The 22,947-nt window shown below is 36.4% G+C and overlaps 1 long non-coding RNA gene across 1 annotated transcript in view; it reads left to right on the forward strand.

The window, feature by feature from the left end:
* The first annotated feature begins 4,744 nt into the window (after window positions 1–4,744).
* The window catches only part of LOC130849915 (uncharacterized), an 82,409-nt gene continuing 64,206 nt past the window's right edge, over window positions 4,745–22,947 (forward strand). Inside the window, exon 1 of the long non-coding RNA XR_009052809.1 lies at window positions 4,745–4,945. This is a non-coding gene — a long non-coding RNA (uncharacterized LOC130849915). The remainder of the gene's footprint in view (window positions 4,946–22,947) is intronic.

Genomic DNA, 22,947 nt, shown 5'->3' on the forward strand with positions numbered 1-22,947 from the left:
CAAGAGTAAAATAGTCAATGAAATACAAAACAAGATCAAAAATAGAGGAAAAATGGACAAAGTTGCTTATAAATATGGTGGTAAGTGCATGACTTAATCAAGATTTGTTGTGACAGAGTGAAATGGAGCATGGCATTCTGAAATACACATTGTGCGCATCAGTAATACTTTAATTTCAAAATATCACTCTAGTTATTAAAGAATCAAAGTTCCTTCTTAAAACCCTTTCCACAAAGAAAACACCAGGCCTAAATGATTTTCCTGTTGAATTATCTTCCTCACTCACATGAAATCTGCTACAGGTTCCAGTGACTCTCCAGGGAAAGATTTCCAGGGCTCAACAATGCAGAGGATTTTATGTCTCTAGCATCTCGGTATGAGACCTCCTTGATCACTGAGGGAGGGCAATAGAGAATTGAATTTCCTCCAGGAGGCCTCATCCTGGAAATGACTTGTCACTTCTCTTCACAATTTATTGGCTAGAACTCATCATATGCCTTTACCACCCTTCAAGGGGTGGGAAAATATAGCATTTTATTATTTTCAGGAATGAGGAATATGAAACAGGATATGGTGAACAAGTAACACCATCTCTGACCCAGAACTCTTTCTCTATAACCATCGTTGTCAATTGATCAGAAAGTATCATGATCAGTGAGGCAAAATTTTCTCCAAATATTGTTTATTCAGAACAAACTCAGAAATTTAAGTTTTCCAATTGGCTTTCTTACTGTTTTCATTTTTGTAAATCTTTACAAAATTCCTGAACTTTTAAAAAGATGGTCCTGTTACTTTAGGGCATTTCTTTTGCTGAATTTAATCTTTTAGTCTTTTATCCATATTCTGAAGGGATGAGTGATAAAAACGATCTACTGTTTGCCATTCTCCCAGGAATCTACTGTGTTGTACAGTGGGAAAGCAACAGTCATCTTTGGCCTGTTCTTTTGTTTAAGGGAACCAAGTGAAATCAAATTTGGGTATGCAGATATGATTGTTTTTCTTTTAATTTTCAAACTACAAGTTGGCTAGTGAATACTATGTTAGGAAGATTGAACAGGAGCCTTAATTGAAATGTTGTGCAGTCACTCTATTCTGAAAAGGCTGTGGGAGGATGAATTGGGAGATTGATATTGACATATATACACTAATATGGTAATAGATAGACAACTAATGAGAACCTGCTGTATAGCACAGGGAAGTCCACTTCGCTGTACAGTAGAAATTAACACAACATTGTAAAACAACTATACCCCAATTAAAAAAATAAAGTAATTGCTGGCAAAAGGAAGGCAGGAAGGAAGAGAGAGAGCGGAAGAAGAAAGAAAAAGAAAGAAAGAGAGAGAGAAAGAAAGAAAGAAAGAAAAGAGAAAGGAAGGAAAGGAAGGAAGGAAGGAAGGAAGGAAGAAAGAAAAAAAGAAAGAAAGAAAGAAAGAAAAAGAAAGAAAGAAAGAAAGAAAGAAAGAAAGAAAGAAAGAAAGAAAGAAAGAAAAAGAAAGAGAAAGAAAGGAAGGAAGGAAAGAAAGAAAAGGAAAGAAAGAAAGAAAGAAAAGAAAGAAAGAAAGAGAGAAAGAAAGAAAGAAAGGAAGAAAGGAAGAAAGAAAAAGAAAGAAAGAAAAAAAGGAGAGAAAGAAAAAAAAAGGCTATGGGAAAAACCATTGTTTGCCTCAAGTACAAACACACCGAAGAAGACGTTGTCATCAAGTGTGTGGGAAGGTAAGCTTGGATTGCTTTTGTTGATTTGATAACTTCAAACCTCTAGTCTGAGAAAAATAAAGCTGTGCAATTAGTCATCAACACATACACAGCACTTACAGAACTACCAGAAGTGCCAAGGGGAGGGAAGGTGTTGAACAGCCCAGGGTGGCTAGTATCAACTAGAGGGCAGAAGTACAGTGAGAGAAAAATGATAGGGTGACTCGGAGATCTAGCTTTCAGATCAGACAGTCAGCCCCAGTTTCAAATCTTGTTTCTTCCTTTTAGTAGCTTCATTACCTGGTGCCAGTTATTCCAGTTTTGTTAGCTCAATTTCTTCCTCTCCAAAATGGTGATAATTGTGCTTTCTTTGGAAGGTTCATATGGGGGTTAACTGTGTTTGCGTCTGGGACCTAGGAAATGCTCAGTGTATCTAGTGACTGTTATTGTCAAGGATTCAGAAGTTATCAATGCTTTTGGTTGGTGAATTTAGAAAACTTTTGCCTGAAAACTGTTTTAAATTTGTTGGGACTTTATCATGGTTGCAATTTGTTTCAGTTCTCGTAATATGCATGGGCATAGCCAGAAACAAAGTAGATTATATTACGCTTTTTGTAGTTTTCCCTATTCCTAATTTATTTACATTTTTAATGTACACACACTCACACACGTCTCTGTCTTTTTTCCTTCTCTGTGGTGGTTAGTGCGTGACTGAATTGAGACTTGTTGAGACAAAGCGAGATGGAAAATGAAGTCCTGAAATAAACAGTGTGAACATCAGTAATACTTTAATTTCCATGTTTCATGGTTATGCAAGCCCACTGCTTTGGAATTTCAACAGAACCTTGAACTATCACCAGCTTTAATTTTCCTCACACTTCAACCAGTAGTAATTGGGCCCTCCCTCCTGCTGCTGCTGGTGCTGGCATTTTTGTTGTTGTCTTTCCTTTGCTTTCATTCACTTGGTTTAATTCTCTTTGGCAGCTGCAAGAGCCGGATGCCAAACTCCTGTGTTTGTCACAGCAGAGGTTCCCACTCTTGCCGTGCAGTGGGCCGAACTAAGCCTCTGCTTCTTAAAGAAAGTCACCTTGATGAGATTCCTGGGTTCACCAAGATTCTTCTCCCAAGCTGACATGGCGAGAAGGTGCTTTAGGGTCAGGTAGCACTGGGTTCAAATCCTGGCTCTTCTTCTCTTTATTGTAATGCATTGGGCACATTAGTTCATCTCTGGGAGCCTCAGCTTTCTCTTTTCTAAAATGAGAATCGAAATAGTGCTTACCTCAAAGGGAGGTTTGGGATTAAATGAGCTAGTGTGGGTCATGTGTGCCTGGAAAGTATGAAGCACTCAATAAATGTTCGTTACGACTATTTCCATTTCTCACGGTGAAACAGCTGTCCCCTTCAATTCACCTCTAGTTACAATGCTTTGACATCCATGACTAGCTGTTCATGGTGGAGTGCAAGAGCTCTGGGGACATTCCAAACACAGGGCTGTACTTCATTGACATAAGTGGGGTGTATTCATTTCATAGGACAGCTGGAACAAAGTACCACAAACTAGGTGGTTTAAAACAACAGAAGCGTATTCTCATACTTCTGGAATGCAGAAGTTTGAAATCAAGGTTTTAGCAAGGCCTTGCTCCCTCTGAAATCTGAAATCCTTCCTTGCTGGTTTCTAGCTTCCCATGTTTGCCAGAAATCCTTGGCTTTTAGATGCATCACTCCAATATCTGCCTCTGCTGTCACGTGGCCGTCTTGTCCCAGGCAGCTCTGGGTCTTCACGTGGCTTTCTCCTCTCTGTGTGCCTTTTTTCTACTCTTCTTACAAGAATGCTAGTCGTATCAGATTAAAGGCCCACCCTATTCCAGTATGACCTCATCTCAACTAACTACAATGACCATATTTCCAAATAAGGTCCTCAGGGTTAGGACATATACTTTGGTGGGGGGTAGGGACACAATTCAGCCCATAACCTGTGAATTCCTTTTGTTTTTACCAATTTCAGTTGCTTTTTGCAACTGTTTATGCCTCGTGGTCGTGGGGTGTCATCAGGATCCGGTCACGGGAGGGGCTGGAATGGTCTTCTGATTGGATCAACCAGAGAGGACTGTGGGGATGACTGAGTTAGAACCAGACATTGTTGTTAAACTTGATTAGACATTGGAATTAGCTGGGGAGATTCAGCAATGATGATGCCTAAGTCCTGCCTGCAGTGATTCTGATTGAATTGGCCTGTGGTAAAGCCTAGGCCTTAGGATTTTTTAAAGCTCCCCAGGTGACTGCAGTATGCAGGCAGGTCTGAGAACCACTGAACTAGAAGAACTCAGAGCTAATGGTGGGAGCTTTTCTACTTGATTGGATTAAAAATAATTGAAAGAATAGGCCTGTATTTTCTTTTCCAAAATCCTTGGAGCCGGATGCATTTGGGAATTCATGTTTAGAAATTTTTTCAGAATTTAAAAAAGTAATAGGGAGCATTTACAGTATATAACATAAAACTCCCAGTGTTAAGGGATGTCTGGACAGCACCCCTTAATATAATACAATAATTTTGCAGTGAAACATGTGAATATCCACGTTATAAAGAGGTCTATGTCAATTCAGGTCAGGTTTTGCTGCCAGAAGAGAATTGGTACTCAACTTAGGAAAAACAAAAAATTCCCCTTTCAGTTCTTTATAGATTCTAGAGTTCAAGATAAGGGATTGTGAATGTAACTATAAAACTCTGTGTTACAGAGCTCAATTATTATATATCAACACTGTGTACCTGACTGAAGAGGTCCTAGGTAGTAGGAAAAGAGTTCTGATGTATGACCAGAAGGGTCAGCCCTGATCACCTGGTTCTTTCCACCAGAACCTACTCCTGAAGCCTCTGCAGGTTCACTTAGTTATTTTCAAATATCCCTTCAAAGAAACAAAGAAATGGCAGGTTTTTCTGGCTGCTGCCTCATAGGGTACCTGCACTAGGTTGAGTAGTGGCCCCCAATTCATGTCTTTCCCAGAACCTCAGAATGTGACCGTATTTGGAAATGGAGTAATTGCAGATGTAATGTGTTAAGATGAGTCATATTGGTATTAATCCAATATGATTGGTATTCTTATAAGGAGAGGAGAAGAGTCACAGAGACAAGCACGCACCACGGGAAGACGGTGTGGAGACACAGGGAGACAGCCGTGTGGCCACAGAAGCAGAGATTGGAGCTGTGCAGCTACAAGGCAAGGATTGCTGGCAACAGCAGAAGCTAAGAGAAAGGTATGGGACACATCCCTCTCATCCCCCACCGCACCCAGAGCCTCTGGGCAGAGCATGGGTCTGCTGACACCTTGATTTTGGATTTCCGATCTCCAGAACTGTGAGAATATACGTTTTTATTGTTTACAGCATGCCATGTGGGGTACTTTGTTATGGTAGTCCTGGGAGATTAACAGAGAACCCTAAGGTTAGCAGTTAGGGGAGAAAGAAACCATTTCCTGTATTGTGTTAGATAAGATCCTTCTTCGCTATTATTCTGTGATAAGCTGCACCAGGAGAGTGGCCTCACTGATCAAAATGTAATTAATATTATCTATCTATATGCTTATTTAAACAGAAAATGATACATATATATGTACACATACATATATATGTATGAGAGAGAGAGAGAAAATGGGAGTGTATTTCCCTCTAATAGGAAGAAAAAGGATCTCGAGGCAAACCAGGACACACCAGGTACACCAGTGATATTTTTACTACAAGGAATTTTTTAAAAATAATATTTCACTTAGTTTCTAACTGGAGTGAAGCCAGGAAGAAGATTAGGAAAATGTCCAGGTGCCTGAGGAATTATTCCACACGTACACAAAGAACCAGTCGCCATGGGCAAGTCGTGAGGACAGATGATGATCAGTGCAGTGTGCTGTGGGGACGAGATAAATAAGTCAGAAGAGAACATGGGCTCTCCCGTGGTTATGATTAGACATCTAAGGAACGTGGCCAAGTAAATTGACTCATAGAAAGAGAAGGATGGAAATTATGTGAAGGAAGGGAAATCTGGTAATAGCTTTAAGAGACATAAACCAAAGCTACACAAATTAGGTCTGTTTGAGCTTTCCCCTCCTTCAATCCATGCCTCCCCCAATACACATGCACCTCACTGCACATCCTAGAACTCAGCATCAGTACCCAGCTGTCATGGGCTCTCTGCAGTTCCTCTCTGCCTTCTCTCTCCAAGGGACAGGGGGTAAATAAATATGGGAACCTGAGTGGAGTGGGGTGGGAGAGGCTTGTCTGTCAAGCACAACATGAATTCTGGGAGCAAACAGCCCCGAGAAGTGATAGCCTAATTTCTACCCTTGAGGAACAACCTATCCATTTTCAGACAAAGAATATCTGCATTTAAAAGTGACTTAACAATGCTTCCAGTAGATAAACAAGGACCTACTGTATAGCACGTGGAACTATCCTCAGTATCTTGCAATAACCTATCATGGAAGAGAATCTGAAAAAGAATACGTGTATATGTATAACTTAATCACTTTGCTGTACCCTTGAAACTAACACAACATTGTAAATTAACTATATTTCAATGTTAAAAAATCTGAAAAAAAAAGAATGTTTCCAAAGTAACACAGTGCCATGTATTGAAACAGTGCATTGCAGTTGTGCAAACATTTCCCATGTGTTATTGAATTTGATGCTGTTAAGGAAGGTAGCTAATGTTATCAAAATCCATTTTACATATGAGGGAAAGTAGGCCACACGACCACAGCTGGCAAGTGGCAGGCCAGGCTTGGAACTAGGTCTGGTGACTTTGGGTCCAGAGCTTTCACCACTGTCTCCAATCACCACGTGCACTGCAGCATATTGTAGTGGAGTGGGGGCAAGCTGAATTCTCTAGCCTAGGATTTAAGAGGTTGGACTATGGAATAAGATGGACCCGACCTGGGCTTGCAAACCTGGGTGACTCTGAGCAAGTTATATAATTGATTTCAGCTTCTATTTTCTCAGCTGCAAAATGAGGTTTCTTCTGATTCCCTAAGGGTGTTGGTGATGATGAATGACTTAATACCCACAAATGTCTTGACTTAAAGATTGGAAGATGGTATTAATAATTGAAAAATAACACAAAAACTTTTTAGAGGTACTGAGAGTATCAGAGTAATAAAGTGGTCTCACAGCCAGGTGAGATGTGCCAGGGCAGGAAGCCCTGTGTTCCTCCTTCTCCGGTATCTATTACTAGATATTTACCTTCATCTTGGCCTCAATGGATGCTCTCTTGCCTGCTTTACCATCCAGTTTGGAGTGGGGAGGGTGTTTGGAATAAAACATATAAGTATAGGCATCTCTATATAGTTACTGAGCTGTTATTGTCATCACCGAAATTCTTATCATGCTTAGGTGACTGGTGGATAACGGTTCTTCCATGTTGAGTTTGGGTGGATCCCCACCCTGATCCCCACAATTTATCAGACTATTCTTTTGTAAGCAATAATTCTGTCTCAAACTGTAGGTTGTGACCCTTGTTTTGATGAAGATTATTTTCTATTTCCTAATTATGCAAGTTATCATGGGATATGCCACTCACTCATAGGAAATAATACATAACCGTAGCCATGGAAAATGATTTCCTGAAACGTTCATTGCAAACAGAAATGGTATCCAGTGAAAGGAAGTGACCTTTTCAAACAACAGGAGTGTTCCCGGCCTAATTGATAAAATGATTAACCTGTAAAAAATTATCAGGGGATTTCCAAGGGTCATTAGTCAGTCAGTCTTGATTTAGGCTAAAAAAATTAAAAGGTGAAACTAGCAATAGAGAGATTAAAAAAATACAGATATTACATAGTTAATGAATATGCAAAATAAAATGGTGTGGGGTTAGCTACAAAAGTATTTGGTCAAGTCCCGCTGTACCTACTTGGCTTTTTCCAGGCTATATCTTGACATTTCTTCTGGAAAATTAAATAAGACGAGGGATCCTGAGGGGAGAAAGAAATAGCATCCTTCTGCTGGGGAGGCACTAACAGAGTCGCTGATGCTGAATTACACAGCTTGATATTTCTCGAGTTCATCTGAGGCATCACATGAAGCAATGAGCACTGTATAAGCCCACAACTGTCTTCATAATGCAGAAGAGAAGACTTCAATTAATACTGTTATCACCACACCTGATCATACTGGAGAAACATTTGTAATAAATAATATGCAAGTGAACAATATCCGCTAAACTTTAGTTGTGCTGTAAAATACAATATAGAGTACATGAATACACACATTTTTGCATACATAGATAATCCCATATAGATAGAATAAATACATAGATAAAGGTATCAAAATTTCTTTAGTTTATTGAGACATGCTGATAGGATCCCAGATATGACTGGCGTTCCTCCCACAAGATATAGCCAAGATGGGCCAGATGAAAAGAGAGCTGAATTACTCTACAGACAAATAGAGAAGGGAATGTCAAGTGTTTAGGGGTAAACTTCCCTCAACCTTTTTATTACTTCTTGTATTTTGCAAATGAGAAAAGTGAAGTTTAGGAAAGTTGAATGATGAGTCCCACATGTTCCATCTACAAACGTGTTGGTTGCCTGTTGTGTGCCAGTCGCATGGGATTCCACCCTCATTGAACTTATACTCTATGGAGTGATGGAGGACCAGACAATGAAAAAGTAAACAAGTAAATGTGTAACAGAATTTACAGTTATCATAAATGCTATAAAGAAATAAATTAAAGGCTAAAGGAATAAATAGAACATGGGTGAGGAGTGTACATTCCAGGTTACAGCCGTTCCCCTGCTAAGAACGCTCCTAGTATGGATTCAAATTAATCACAAATAATCATGTAAGGTTGAAAAAAAATTAAACTAAATCATAGAGGATAAAAAACTGGTGAAAGAGCATTCCATGTGGAAACTAATATCAAGTACAAATGCCCTGAAATGCATAGAGCTTGCTGTGTTAAAGGAAGAATAAGAAAGCACCTGTGGCTGGAGCTTTAAGAAACAATGAAGAACATGATTGGGGATGCAGATGGAGAAGCAGGTGTCTGCAAGATCACAGAGGACTTTATGCCAAAGGGTTTGGAGGAGGTGCCACTGGACAGTTCGGTATTTGTGAGTGATCATTTGCTCTTATGTTTTGGAGGGTCATGGTGACTTTTGTGACGAGATTAGAATGTGGAGTGGCAAGCCTGAAAAGAGTAAAACAATAGTCAATAAGATTGCTGTTGTCCAGGTGAGAGAATGTGAAAATATCAGAGGGGGTGAGAAATGCTTGGATTCAGGGTATATGTTTAAAATAGAGCAAAGAGATTGCTGAGTGTGTGGGAAAGAGAAAAATCAAAGATGACTTCTGGATTTTTAGCTCAAGGAATTAGATGAATGGTCCTGCCATTTTCTGAGATGGGGAAAATCACAGAAACAGGTGTGTGGAGGGGGAGAGTCCAGTTTTGTGTACTTGAAGTGTGAGATGCTTATCAGATATCCAAGTTGAGTGTTGAAAAGGCATTTAGGAAATTTATTCCAGCACTCAAGGGAGAGATCAGATCTGGGAGTCATTGGCACATGTGCAACATAAAGAAGAAAGCAGCCCTTAAGACTCAGGATTTAACCAAAGCAGGAAATTGGAGCACAAGATGACTAGAGAGGTGACTAGTAGAAATATAAGCTCCCATTCCATCACACCTGTTCCCTCTTCTTCAAGAATCCTACAAGAGATCAAGAGGGACATTGTATGTGATGAGGCTCTCAGCCTTTTTTTTCCCTTTTATTCATTAAAGAATTCCAGATGTCTGGGTGTTTGGGAGCATTCAGGATGCAGCCACTTAGGTTATGATTATAAAAGCCAGTATGAGACATCTGTAGCTACATATGCATGCTTTTTATACAAGAAATATTATCTGAATGTTTCATCTAAGGTGTTTTGAACAGGTTCATCTAGGTAAACAGGGCATATAAGTTGAAATATTGGCTAATTGGAGATATGAGTCTGACTCTCAGAGGAGGAGTCAGGGTCAGAATGTGAATTGGGGAACTATTTATGTAGAAGTGGGAGCTGAGATTCACTGATATATCCAGGGAAGTGTGGTTAGAGAAAGAAAACAGAATGATGTCCTTTGGGGAATACATGGACCTAGCATCTGCAAACAGCAAGAAGACAGAGAAGACATCAGAGAAGAAGACAAACAATAAGAATGAAGAATGTAGTTTCAGTAAAGTCAAGAGAGAAGGGACTTAACATTCTATAGCAGTGGCTTTAATATGATAAGTGTTTTCTGCAATGGAGCACTGAATATTCTTGAACAATCTAAAGTTTTATTATGCTCATTTTTCTGTGTTTGCTGGCAAAGTGCAGCCTAAGGCTACACCTTTTAGATAATGTTTTCACAATAAGAGCTGAAGTACTTTTTCTGGTTAAGCGTCAGTGTCAGACTTGCTGAGGTGGAAAGAGAACCCAAGTTGCCAAATCCCATTGCTGGTGACCTTCATAATAGTGTAGAAATGGCATCCGCCCTAGAGATTCCGTGCAAGAGATTTAAAATAGAAACTCAGAAAGTCAGCAACTCACATCCAGCCTCCACCCTTTTCTCATCTTCCTTTGTTTACATTTGCTTGTTACTGGGAGCCCTTGATCTAAGGAGGGTTCCCATTCTTCCTGGCCAACCCCTGAACTCTGGCCTCCTGCCTAGTGCTGAATAGTAGTCCAGAATCCCTTCACTGGAGAGATGAACAAAACGTAGAAAGGACAAAACATGGACTGCTCTTTGGTGTCCTTGGCTCATGACTTGTAAATAAAGCTGACATTAGGTACGAATGGAAGCATTTGACTAAAATCAGTCCTGCCATGTACTGAAACTGTCCAGAGTTTCTCCTTAAATAAGTCTTCAGAGTTTCTGCTTTTTGATGAAGATTTCTTTGTGTCTTAAAAAAAAAAAAAAAGAAAAGGCAAATTACATTTTTGATTTGGAAAAAGTGTTTTCCAAACAGTAAATAACTTTAAGCTTTTGTGGTCTTCAATAAATTAGACTTCAGTTTACTGTCAAGTGCCTAAAAATCATTCAAAACATTATTCACCATTAAAGTGAATTGAATTATTACTGATATAATTTGATTGTTCCCTCACTGAAATTTTTTTTATTTTTTCACTACCCCACATTCAACCCTTGCAGAAGGAAGCATGATAGTATAGTGAGAAAATGCTGGTGGAAGAGAGTAGTGAAATATGGAACTTGGCTGACTTCAGGTCATGGGAGAGTAAAGGTCCCTTGCTACCTTCCCATTTCCTTTTTTGGCCATTTGGAAATTTCTGTTTCCAACACAGTCCTAGGGCCATCACCATGTTCCCTTCGGTGACTCAAAGTCCCACATATAGATATCCAATTCTTAAATTGCCTCTTAGGCAACTCATAATCAATCAAATGAACTTAATAGAACTCCTCTCTCTTTGCCTTCAATTTCTGGCTCACTTATACAGCTACATTAATTTAATCAGATTTACTTCTACCTCTACTTCAAAGCATATGGCCAGTAGTTCAGAGACACATATCAAATCAACACAATAATATATATTATTTCTTTTCTTTTTCCCAACCCCTTTTAAAATATATATGTATTTCTTTTTCCTTAGAGTCCTGCTGTGGGCTTTAAAAAGTAAAGCCCACCCCAATGATTTTAAAGTGAAGGATGTTATCGAATGTGGCATTTGTGGGGACAATGATTCATGCTGTTCTTGGGGAAAAATACACTAGATCTCCATTCTTGACTTTGACTACTCTTCTTTGATTGTTTGCCCTTTATTAATTTTAGAAAGATCTTGACTAACTGCAAAAAAAGTTAGTATTTTAATTGTGGTCTTATGATATTGAAAAATGTAACTTTAGGAGATTTGCATTTTTTTATGTTGAATTTTCCTATCCAAGACCCTGGTACGGCTTTCCACTAATTCAGGTCTATTTTTGTGTCTTTCTGTATGGTTTTAAAGTTTTTTATTATGCAGTTTTTAACATTTCTTGTTTTATTTATTCTAGGTATTGTGTGTGTGTGTGTTATCATCGTAAATGGGAATTCTGTTCAATTATATGGAATTGATTATTATGATTATACTTTTATGTAGAATGCAAACATTACTCTAGTAAATTTATACCTTACCTTTCTTATTATTTTTAGAAGTTTTTGCATTGGTGTTTAAAGCCAAAATTTGGGTGCTAGATATTCTAATTACTGATGGTATGTCATTGCTTGTAAGCCCTATCAACATAAAACTAGTGGGATTATTATACACAGAAAACCCTAGAGACTCTACCAGAAACCTGCTAACACTAATTGATGAGTTTACTAAAGTAGCAGGATACAAAATTAATGCACAGAAATCTCTTGCCTTCCTATACACTAACAATGAAAGAACAGAAAGAGAAATTAAGGAAACTCTCCCATTTACCATTGCAACAAAAAGAATAAAATACCTAGGAATAAACCTGCCTAAGGAGGCAAAAGATCTGTATGCAGAAAACTTTAAGACACTGATGAAAGAAATCAAAGGCGACACAAACAGATGGAGGGATATACCATGTTCCTGGATTGGAAGAATCAACATCGTGAAAATGACTGTACTACCCAAAGCAATTTACAGAGTCAATGCAATCCCAATCAAATTACCAATGGCATTTTTCACAGAACTAGAGCAAGAAATCTTACAATTTGTATGGAAACGCAAAAGACCCCGAATAGCCAAAGCAATCTTGAGAAGGAAAAATGGAGCTGGTGGAATCAGGCTTCCTGACTTCAAACTATACTACAAGGCCATAGTGATCAAGACAGTATGGTACTGGCACAAAAACAGAAAGGAAGATCAATGGAATAGAATAGAGAACTCAGAGGTAAGCCCAAACACATATGGGCACCTTATCTTTGACAAAGGAGGCATGAATATACAACGGAAAAAAGACAGGCTCTTCAGTAAGTGGTGCGGGGAAAATTGGACAGCTACATGCAAAAGAATGAAATTAGAGCACTTCCTAACACCATACACAAAAATAAACCCAAAATGGATTAAAGACCTACATGTAAGGCCAGACACTACAAAACTCCTAGAGGAAAACATAGGCAGAACACTCTATAACATACATCAAAGCAAGATCCTTTTTGACCCACCTCCTAGAATCATGGAAATAAAACCAAGAGTAAACAAATGGGACCTCATGAAACTTAAAAGCTTTTGCACAGCAAAAGAAACCCTAAAAAAGACTAGAAGGCAACCCTCAGAATGGGAAAAGATAGTTGCCAACGAAACATCGGACAAAGAATTAACCTCCAAAAAATACAAGCAGCTCATGCAGCTTAATACCAAAAAAGCACATAACCCAATCTACAAATGGGAGGAAGACCTAAATAGACATTTCTCCAAAGAAGACATACAGAGGGCCAACAAACACATGAAAAGATGCTCAACATCACTAATCATCAGAGAAATGCAAGTCAAAGCCACAATGTGGTATCACCTCACACCGATCAGAATGGCCATCATCACAAAATCTGGAAACAACAAATGTTGGAGAGGGTGTAGAGAAAAGGGAACTCTCCTGCACTGTTGTTGGGAATGTAAGTTGGTACAGCCACTATGGAAAACAATTTGGAGGTTCCTTAAAAAACTACAAATAGAACTACCATATGATCCAGTATTCCTACTCCTGGGCATATACCCAGAGAAAACCATAATCCCAAAAGAAACATGTACCATAATGTTTATTGCAGCACTATTTACAATAGCCAGGACATGGAAGCAACCTAAATGCCCATCAACAAATGAATGGATAAAGAAGATGTGGCATATATATACAATGGAATATTACTCAGCTTTAAAAAGGAATGCGATGGAGCAGTATGTAATGAGGTGGATAGACCTAGAGTCTGTCATACAGAGTGAAGTAAGTCAGAAAGAGAAAGACAAATATTGTATGCTAACTTATATATACGGAATCTAAAAATGGTACTGATGAACTCAGTGACAAGACAAGAATAAGAACACAGATGCAGAGAATGGACTGGAGAACTCGAGGTTTGGGGGGGCAGGGGGTGAAGGGGAAGCTGAGACAAAGTGAGAGAGTAGCATAGACATATATATACTACCAACTGTAAGATAGATAGCCAATGGGAAGTTGCTGTATAACAAAGGGAGTTCAACTCGAGGGTGGATGATGCCTTAGAGGACCGGGACGGGGCAGGTGGGGGGGAGTCAAGGGAGGGAGGGAATATGGGGATATGTGTATAAATACAGATGATTGGACTTGGTGTACCTCAAAGAAATAAATAATTAATTAATTTAAAAAAGACTAGTGGGATTATGTAATTGTGCAGATACACACAAATACACACACACATCAAATATTGCAACAAAGCAAATTACATGAATTTTGTGGTTTCCCAGTGCATACAAAAGTTATATTTACACTATACTGTAGTCTATTAAGTGTGCAATAGCATTGTCCAAAAAAAGTACATACCTTAATTAAAAAACATTTTATTGCTAAAAAATGCTAACCGTTATTTGAGCCTTCAGTAAATCATAGTAGTAACATCAAAGATCACTGATCCCAGATCACCATAACAAATAAAATAACAATGAAAAAGTTTGAAAATTGTGACAATTACCAAAATATGACAAAGAGACATGAAGTGGGCAAATGCTATTGGAAAGATGGAACCAATACACTTGCTTGAATGCATGCTTGCCACAAATCTTCAATTTGTAAAAAATGCAACATCTGTGAAGCTTAATAAAGCGAAGTGCAATGAAACGAGATCTGCCTGTACTCGCTTAAAAACTTTCCAGTATATCATACAGCAGTTTAGCTATAGTCACTGTGTAGTACATTACATCCCTACTACTTATTTGTCCTATAATTGGAAATCTCTACCTTTTGACCACCTTCCTCCAATTACCCATCCCCCCCACCCTCTGTCTTTGGTAAGCACAAGTCTGAAGTCTATTTCTATGAGTTTGTTTTTGTTTGTTGGTTTGTTTTTGTTTGTTTTTTGACTCCACATATAAGTGAGATCATAAAAGTATTTGTCTTCCTCAGTCTGACTTATTTCACTTAGCATAATGCCTTCAAGGTCCATCCATGTTGTCACAAATGGTATATATGTGTATATAAAATGGGATATTATTCAGCCATAAAAAACCAACAAAATCCAGATATATTTATATATGTAAATGGATAAAGGAGTTGTGGTATATATACATATATATGTATCCATTTTATCCATTTATGCAGAAGTTATGTTTATATAAATAAACACATGCATAAATGTGTGTGTGTGTGTATAAATGTATGTCGCAACTTTTTATCCATTTATCCATTGATGGACACTTAGGTTGTTTCCATGTGTTGGCTATTGCAACTAATGCTGCTATGAACATGGAGGTGCAGATATCTTTTCCAGTTAGTGTTTTTGTTTCCTTTGGATAAATACCAAGAAATGGAATTGCTGGATCATATGTTAGTTCTGTTTTTAACTTTTGAGGATCCTCCATACCGTTTTCCATGGCTATTGTACCAATTTACAATCCCACCAACAGTGCACATGGTTGCCTTTTCTCCACATTCATGTCAGCACTTATCTTTTGTGTTTTTGATAATGACCATTCTTCCAGGTGTGAGGTGATCTCATTGTGATTATCTTTTTGCATTTTCCTAAAAGCTAGTGATGTTTGAACATCTTTTCATGTATCTGTTGGTCTTTCATATATCTTCTTTGGAGAAATGTCTGTTCAGGTCCTTTGCTCATTTTTAAATGGGTTGTTTTTTTTTTTTTTTTGCTGTTGAGTTGTATGAGTTCTTTAAATATTTTGGATTTTAACCCCTTATCATATACATGATTTGCAAATATTTTCCCCCATTCTGTAGGTTGTATTTTAACTTTGTTGATGATTTCTTTTGCTATGCAAAAGTTTTTTAGTTTGACACATCCCACTTGTTTACTTTTTATTTTTTTAGGTGTCTTATTCAAAAAAGCATTACCAAGGTCCATATCAAGGATCTTTATTCCTGTGTTTTCTTCTAGGAGTTTTATGAGGTTTCAGGCCTTACATTGAAGTCTTTAATTTACTTTGAGTGAATTTTTGCTAGTAGTGTTAACATGATACGAGTCCAGTTTCATTCTTTTACATGTGAATATCCAATTACCACAGCACCATTTATTGAACAGATTATCCTTTCTCCAATGAATATTCTTGGCTCCCTTGTCAAATATTAGTTGTGTATGCTAAGGCTTATTTCTGGGCTCTCAATTCTATTGTGTTGGTCTATTTGTCTGTTCTTATGCCAGTATTGTACTGTTTTGATAATTATAACTTTATAGCTTGAAATCAGGAAATGTGATTCCTCCTGCTTTGTTCTTTCTCAGGATTTCTTTGGCTATTTGGGATCTTTTATAGTTTCATATAAATTTTAGGAGTGTTTTTTCTAACCCTGTAAAAAATGCCACTGGAATGTTGATAGGGATTGCATTAAATCTATAGATGAATTTTGGTAGTATTGACATTTTAACAATGTTAATTCTTCCAGTTCATGACAAGATACCTTTCCATTTATTTGTGTCCTCTTCGATTTCTTTCAACAATGTCTTGTAGTTTTTAGAGTAAAGATCTTTCACCTCCTTAGTTACATTTATTTCTAAGTATTTTATTGTTTTGATCAATTTCTTTACTTCCTTTTTAGAAAATCTGTTGTTAGTGTGTAGAAACACTACTAATTTTTGTATGTTAATTTTGTATCCTGCAACCTCACTTAATTTGTTGATTATATCTAATAGTTTTTTGATTGAGTCTTTCAGATTTTCTATATATAATATCATGTCATCTGAAAATAGAGACACTTTTACTTCTTTCTTTCCAATTCTGATGCCTTTTATTTCTTTTTCTTGCCTGATTGTTCTAACTAGGACGTCCAGTACTGTTTTGAATAGGACTGGTGAAAGTGGGCACCTTTGTCTTATTCTGATCTTAGAGGAAAAGCTTTCAACCATTCATCATTGAGTATGTTAGCCATGGGCTTGTCAAAAATGCCCTTTTCTAATGTTGAAATATACTTCTTCTATGCTTAATTTCTTAAGAGTTTTTGTCTTGGATAATGTCGAATTTATCAAATACTTTTTCTGTGTCTGTTGAAATGATCATGATTATTTTCCTTCATTCTATTAGTGTGATGTGTCACATTGATAGATTGTGTATGTTGAATAATCTTTGCATACCAGAGATAAATCCCACTTGATCATGACATATGAGCCTTTTAATGTGCTGCTGAATTTGGTTTGCTAGTACTTTATTGAGAATTTTTGCGTGTATATTCATCAGGGATGTTGACCTGTAGTTCTCTTTTCCAGTCGTGTTCTTTTCTGATTTTGGTATTGGGATAATGCTGGCCTTATAAAATGAGTTTGAACACTACTATCTATAAAATAGATAACGAACAAAGACCCACTATATAGCACAGCAAACTATACTCAATATTTTGTAATAACGTATAAGGGAAAAGGATCTGAATGTGTGTGTGTGTGTGTGTGTGTGTGTGTGTGTGTGTGTAGCTGAGTCACTTTGCTATGTACCTGGGACTGGAACAACATTGTAAATCAACTATACTTCAATTTAAAAAGTAATAATAATAATAAAAGAAAATAAAGTGAGATCGGGGATGTTCCTTCCTTTTCAGTTTTTCAAAGAGTTTGTGAAGGATTGATGTTAATTTTTTAAATGTTTGGTAAAATTCACCAGTGAAGCTATCTGGTCCTGGGCTTTTCCTTGTTGGGAGATTTTTGCTTACTGATTCAATGTACTTCTTTCTAGCAGTTGGTTTACTCAGATTTTCTATTTCTTCCTGATTCAGTCTTAGTAAGTTGTATGTTTCTAAATAATTTTTCATTTCTTCCAGGTTGTTCAGTTCATTGGTGTATAGTTGTTCATGGTAACCTCTTATGATACTTTCAATTTCTGTGATAGCCATTGTAATGTCTCCCTTTTCATTTATAATTTTGTTGATTTGGATTCTTTCTCTTTTTTTCCTTGGTTGGTGTAGCTAAGTATTTGTTGATTTTATCTTTTCAAAGAACCAACTCTTAATTGGATTTTTTTCTCTTCTTTTGTTCTCTATTTCATTTATTGCTATTCCAGTCTTTATTATTTCCTTTCTTCAGCTAACTTTGGGCTCAGTTTGTTCTTTTCTCTAGTTCCTTAAGGTGTAGAGTTAGATTGTTTACTTATAATCTTTCTTGTTTCTTAATGTAGGTATATATTGCTATGAATTCCCCTCTTAGAACTGATTTTGCTGCATCCCACAAGTTCTGGTATATGTGTTTTTGTTCAGGAGAACCATGATTAAATTAAAAAATCATGAACTAATAAACTATTTAAAAATCCCTCAGGTATTTGGAAATTCAAAACCACGTTTTTAAATGACGTGAGTTAAAGGAGAAGTGAAAAGGGGAATCAGGCAAAAATTCAAACCAAATGGTAATGAAAACAAAACATTTGTGGTTTTATGATGTGCAAGCAAAGAAGTGCTTTAGAAGAAATTTATAACAAAAATAGTTATTATAAAGAAAAAAAAAAGACAATATCAATGACCCAATTTTCCAGCTAAAGAAACTAGAAAAATTTAGAAAAAAAGAAAAAGAACAAGTTATATGCAAAGTAAGTAGATGGAAGTAATATAAATCAATTAATTAATTAGTTAACTAAATGTTAATGAGATTGACAACAGAAAGAAAACTAAGGAAGCCAACACTGATTCTTTTGAAGAGGAATAAAGTTAATAAATCTCTAGGAAGACTGATCAAGAAAAAGAGATGACACAAATTACCAAGTTTGAAAGAGGCAATGTTATTACAAATCCTATAGATTTTTAAAATGTAATAAGGCAATATTAAAGAAAAAAAAACCTTTTTGCCAATAAATTAATCAACTTCAAAAAACTAGATGAATTCCTTGAATAACATAACAGGTTTGGTACCTGGCTGAAAATGATATGAAAAATCTGAATAGCCCCAAATCTATTAAATGATTTGTAATATTTAAAGAGAAAATATCACCTTACCCACACTCTTTAAAAATATAGAGGATGAGGTAATATTTCCCAACTAGTTTTTGAGACTAGCATAATTCTGGTTGCAAAACCTAACAAAGAAAGTAAATAAAAGAATATTATAGAATATTACCCTTATAAACATATATACAAAAATGGCAAAATATTAGTAAATCAAATCAAGTAATATATTTTTAAAAAGAATATATCATAACTAAATGTGGCTTATTCCAGGAATACAAGGTGGTCTCAACATTCATGTAGAATAAAGGAGAATTGTCATATAATTTTATTAATAAGTATGGAAAAGGATTTTATAAAATTCAATAACCAGTTATAGTAAAGCTCTGAGAAAACTAAGAATAGGAGGAAATATTTTTAATTTAATGAAGGACATCTACAAAAACTACACATAACATCAGGATAAATGAAGATATATTGAATACTTTCCCCTTGAGATTGTAAGCAAGGCAGGGACATTCATTTTCACCATTTCTATTCAACACTGTACTGGAGGTGCTAACCAGTGCAATAAGGCAAGGAAAGAAATAAGAAGCACACAAATTGGAATAGAAGAAATAAAACTGTCTTCTTATGATGACAAATTATTATGTACATAGTAAATTAAAAAGAATCTATTTTTTTAAAGGCCTATTAGAATTAAGTGAATTTTAGGAAAGTTGCAGGACACAAGGTCAATATGAAAAAAATCAATTATATCACACTATTCATTAGTATCACTGTACATGAGTAACAGTGTACAAGTATATTTAAAATATCATTTATAAATGTATCACAAGACCTAAAATACTTAGAAATATATTTAATAAAAGTTGTGCAAGATCTCCATGCTTTTTGCATAGAAATTGACAAGCTATAATTAAAAAATTTATGTGGAAATGCATTTAATCCTAGAATAGCCAAAACAATTTTGAGAACGATAAACAAACCTGATTTCCTTACTTACTATAAAACTTTGGCAATCCAAACAATGTTAAAAGGCAAAAAGATCATTGGAACAGAATAATAGCCCACAGATATATGGTCAATTTATTATTGACTAGGACATCAAATTCATTCAACAAATGGTACTGGACATCTCTGTGGGAAGAAAATGAGTCTGTATTCTTACTTAACACTGTAAGAAAAAATTAATCAGAAATGGTATGATAGTTGATCTCCTGTGTCAGCTTGACTGGGCTATGGAGGGCCCAGATATTTGGTGAAATATTATTCTTGGTGTGCCTGTGAGGCTGTATCTAGATGAAATTACCATATGAATTTTTAGTCTGAGTAAAATAAATTGCCTTCCCCACTGTGGGTGGGCTTCATTCAGTCAATGAAGGCCGGAATAGAACAAAAGGCTGAATAAGGGAGAATTTGCTCTCTACCTGGTTATCTTCAAGTTGGAACATGGGTCTCCCGCCTTTAGACTCAAACTTGGGGTGGAGACAACCATTGGCGCTCCTGGTTCTCAGGCCTTCAGGCTCTAATGGTACTATACCATTGGTGTTTCTGGGTCTCCAGCTTGCCAACTGCTGTTCTTGGGACTTCTCAGCTTCCATAATCATGTAAACTAATGCCTTATAATCAATCTCTTTATACAGATAGAGATCAGTGTCTCAGTCTCTATCTGTCCCATTGGTTCTGTTTCTCTGGAGAACCCAGACTAATACAAATGGGTCACAGACCAAAATATAAGATCTAAAATGTGAAACATTTTAATGGAAACCATTGGCTAAAAGCTTTAGGTTCTTAGGGTAAACAAAAGTTTCTTAAACAGGACTAATAATAATGATAATAGTAATAATAGCATAAACTATATAAGCAAAAATTGAAGAATTTAACTTCATTATAATTAAAACTTTTACTCTCAAAAGACACCGTTAAGAAAATAAGAGAGCAAACCATAGACTGTGAGAATTATTTGTAATATGTATCTGACAAAATATTTCCACTCAGGGTATAATAAAGACTCAACAATAACCATCTCCATTTAAAATATGGGCAAAATATTTGAACAGACACTTTAGAGACAGAGTCATAAGGATAAGCACATGAAAAGATGCTCAACATTTAACAATAACTCAACATTACTGAGTCAAAAGTCATTAGAGAAACACAGATTAAAAACACACTGAGATACCATTTCAAAGTCCTTAAAATGGCTAAAACTTAAAGGGCTGATAAGTCCAATGATGATGCAGTGAAGCAACTGGAACTCTCATACATTAATGAAGAGAGTTATAAAATGTAAAATGTTTGAAAAATAAATTTAAACATGTAAGCATATGGCCCAGGAATTCCATTTCCAAGGGAAATGAATGCATATCTACCCATATGACCCAGTAATTTATTCCAAGAGAGATGAATGCGTACATACATAAAAAGACTTGCACATGAATGTTCTTAGCAGTTCTATTCATAAAAGTTTCAAGCTAAAAGTAACCCAAATATCCACCAACAGGTTAACGAGTAAACAAACTGTGATATAGTTACACAGCTGAATACTATCTAGCAACAACAATGTATGAACTGCTGATACCTACAAAAATAAGGATGGATTTTGCCCACATTATGATGGGCAAAAGAAGCCAAGTCTAAAATAGGCAACATGAATCTATGGCGATAGAGATCAGAGTAGCACATCCCTTTGATGGGGAGATCAGCTGCAAGGGGGCTCAGGGGAAATTTATAGGATATTGGGAATGTTCTATATCTTAGTTAGATTATTGATTATTTGAAGGCATACATTTTTCAAAGCTCTCTGAACTGTATACTTTAGAATGGTCTGATTTTTTTCTATGAAAATTATGATTCAATAAAATTGATTTAAAAATTGGACCACTTTCTCAATAATATAGCCTCGTGGCTTTTTTGGGGGAAAATATGCATTATAGGTGCAACGTTCTGCTGCTCTCTGTCTACTTTATATCACCAAAGAACAGAAAGGGACGCGTCTTTGACCAATATCTGGAGGCTTTGGAGATGCAATTTATTGACAGTTCCTTAAAGATATTTCATTCTGAATATGAGTCCCTTGTCTTTTGATAAGATTAATGCAATCTAGTTGAAATAAATGAAAAAGGATCATCATGTCTTTGGGGAAAGTAATTTGTTCCACTAAACATATCAGGAGTACCTTAAAGATAGGAATTGTACATGCTGCCTCATTTAATTCTCAATAGAGCAAAAGATCTAATAAGAAAGGAAGAGAATAAACATTAATTGAGCATCAAGTATGTGTCTGGACCTTACATATATGACCTCATAACAATTTCAGAAGGCGGGAGTCATTTTGTCATCCACTTCTAAAAAGAAGAAACTAAGTTTGAGTCCAACATGAATAGTAAGAGGCACAACATGACTCAAGGGTCGTGCTTTTGATCTACCCAGTGCATCTTAGAATTTGGTCAGAAGGATATATGTGTCAGAATAATCTAGGGTGTTTTAGTAACATGCAGATACATTGGCCTCATCCCAGACCTAATAATAAGAATTTCTAAGGCTGGGGGTTGGGCCTCTGAATTTTTGACAGATTCTTCCGGTGATTTGTAATTAACTCTACAGTTTAAGAACGACGGTTACAGATAGTACCGATGGCACAGTCAACACTGAGCAAATGCCCACTAATCAGCAGCTGACTGCACATATTTACATGCTTTCCATATGAACTTTGGACGGGAATTAATTGTTCCTCTTACAGTCCAGTTTTATATATCTAGGATTTCTCAGTCTTGGATTCTTTAGTTTACATTCTTTACTACCTATATGTACATATTATTTGTAACAATTAAAAAGCAAAGGGCTTTTATTGTCATGAAATAAGCTCCCAGCAATAATATTAAATGCAAATGACTTCTACCATCCAAAACCTCTAAAGAGACAAAGTAAATTTTTAGGAGTTTCTGTTGTCCACTGTTTTTCATTGTTGTGAATTAATTTTATTTTAATAGGTTGGCTCCAAATTTTGTCCTGGTTCATAACCAGATAGGCTTTTTCAGAATTTGCACTTTTTAGTATAGAATATTCCTCATTCTGTTCCACATGGAAGACAGCAAAAGGGCAAATGAACATTGGATGCCAAGCATTTTTGTTCATCCTTACCTAATAAAATGGTTTTAAAGTTTCTCAAACATTAATTTATTTCTATTTTTCTTAGCCTTGCAGTTAGTGAATTTGTTGGCCTACTGCA

This window comes from Hippopotamus amphibius, chromosome 3 (genome assembly GCF_030028045.1).
Source record: "Hippopotamus amphibius kiboko isolate mHipAmp2 chromosome 3, mHipAmp2.hap2, whole genome shotgun sequence".
NCBI lineage: Eukaryota > Metazoa > Chordata > Mammalia > Artiodactyla > Hippopotamidae > Hippopotamus > Hippopotamus amphibius.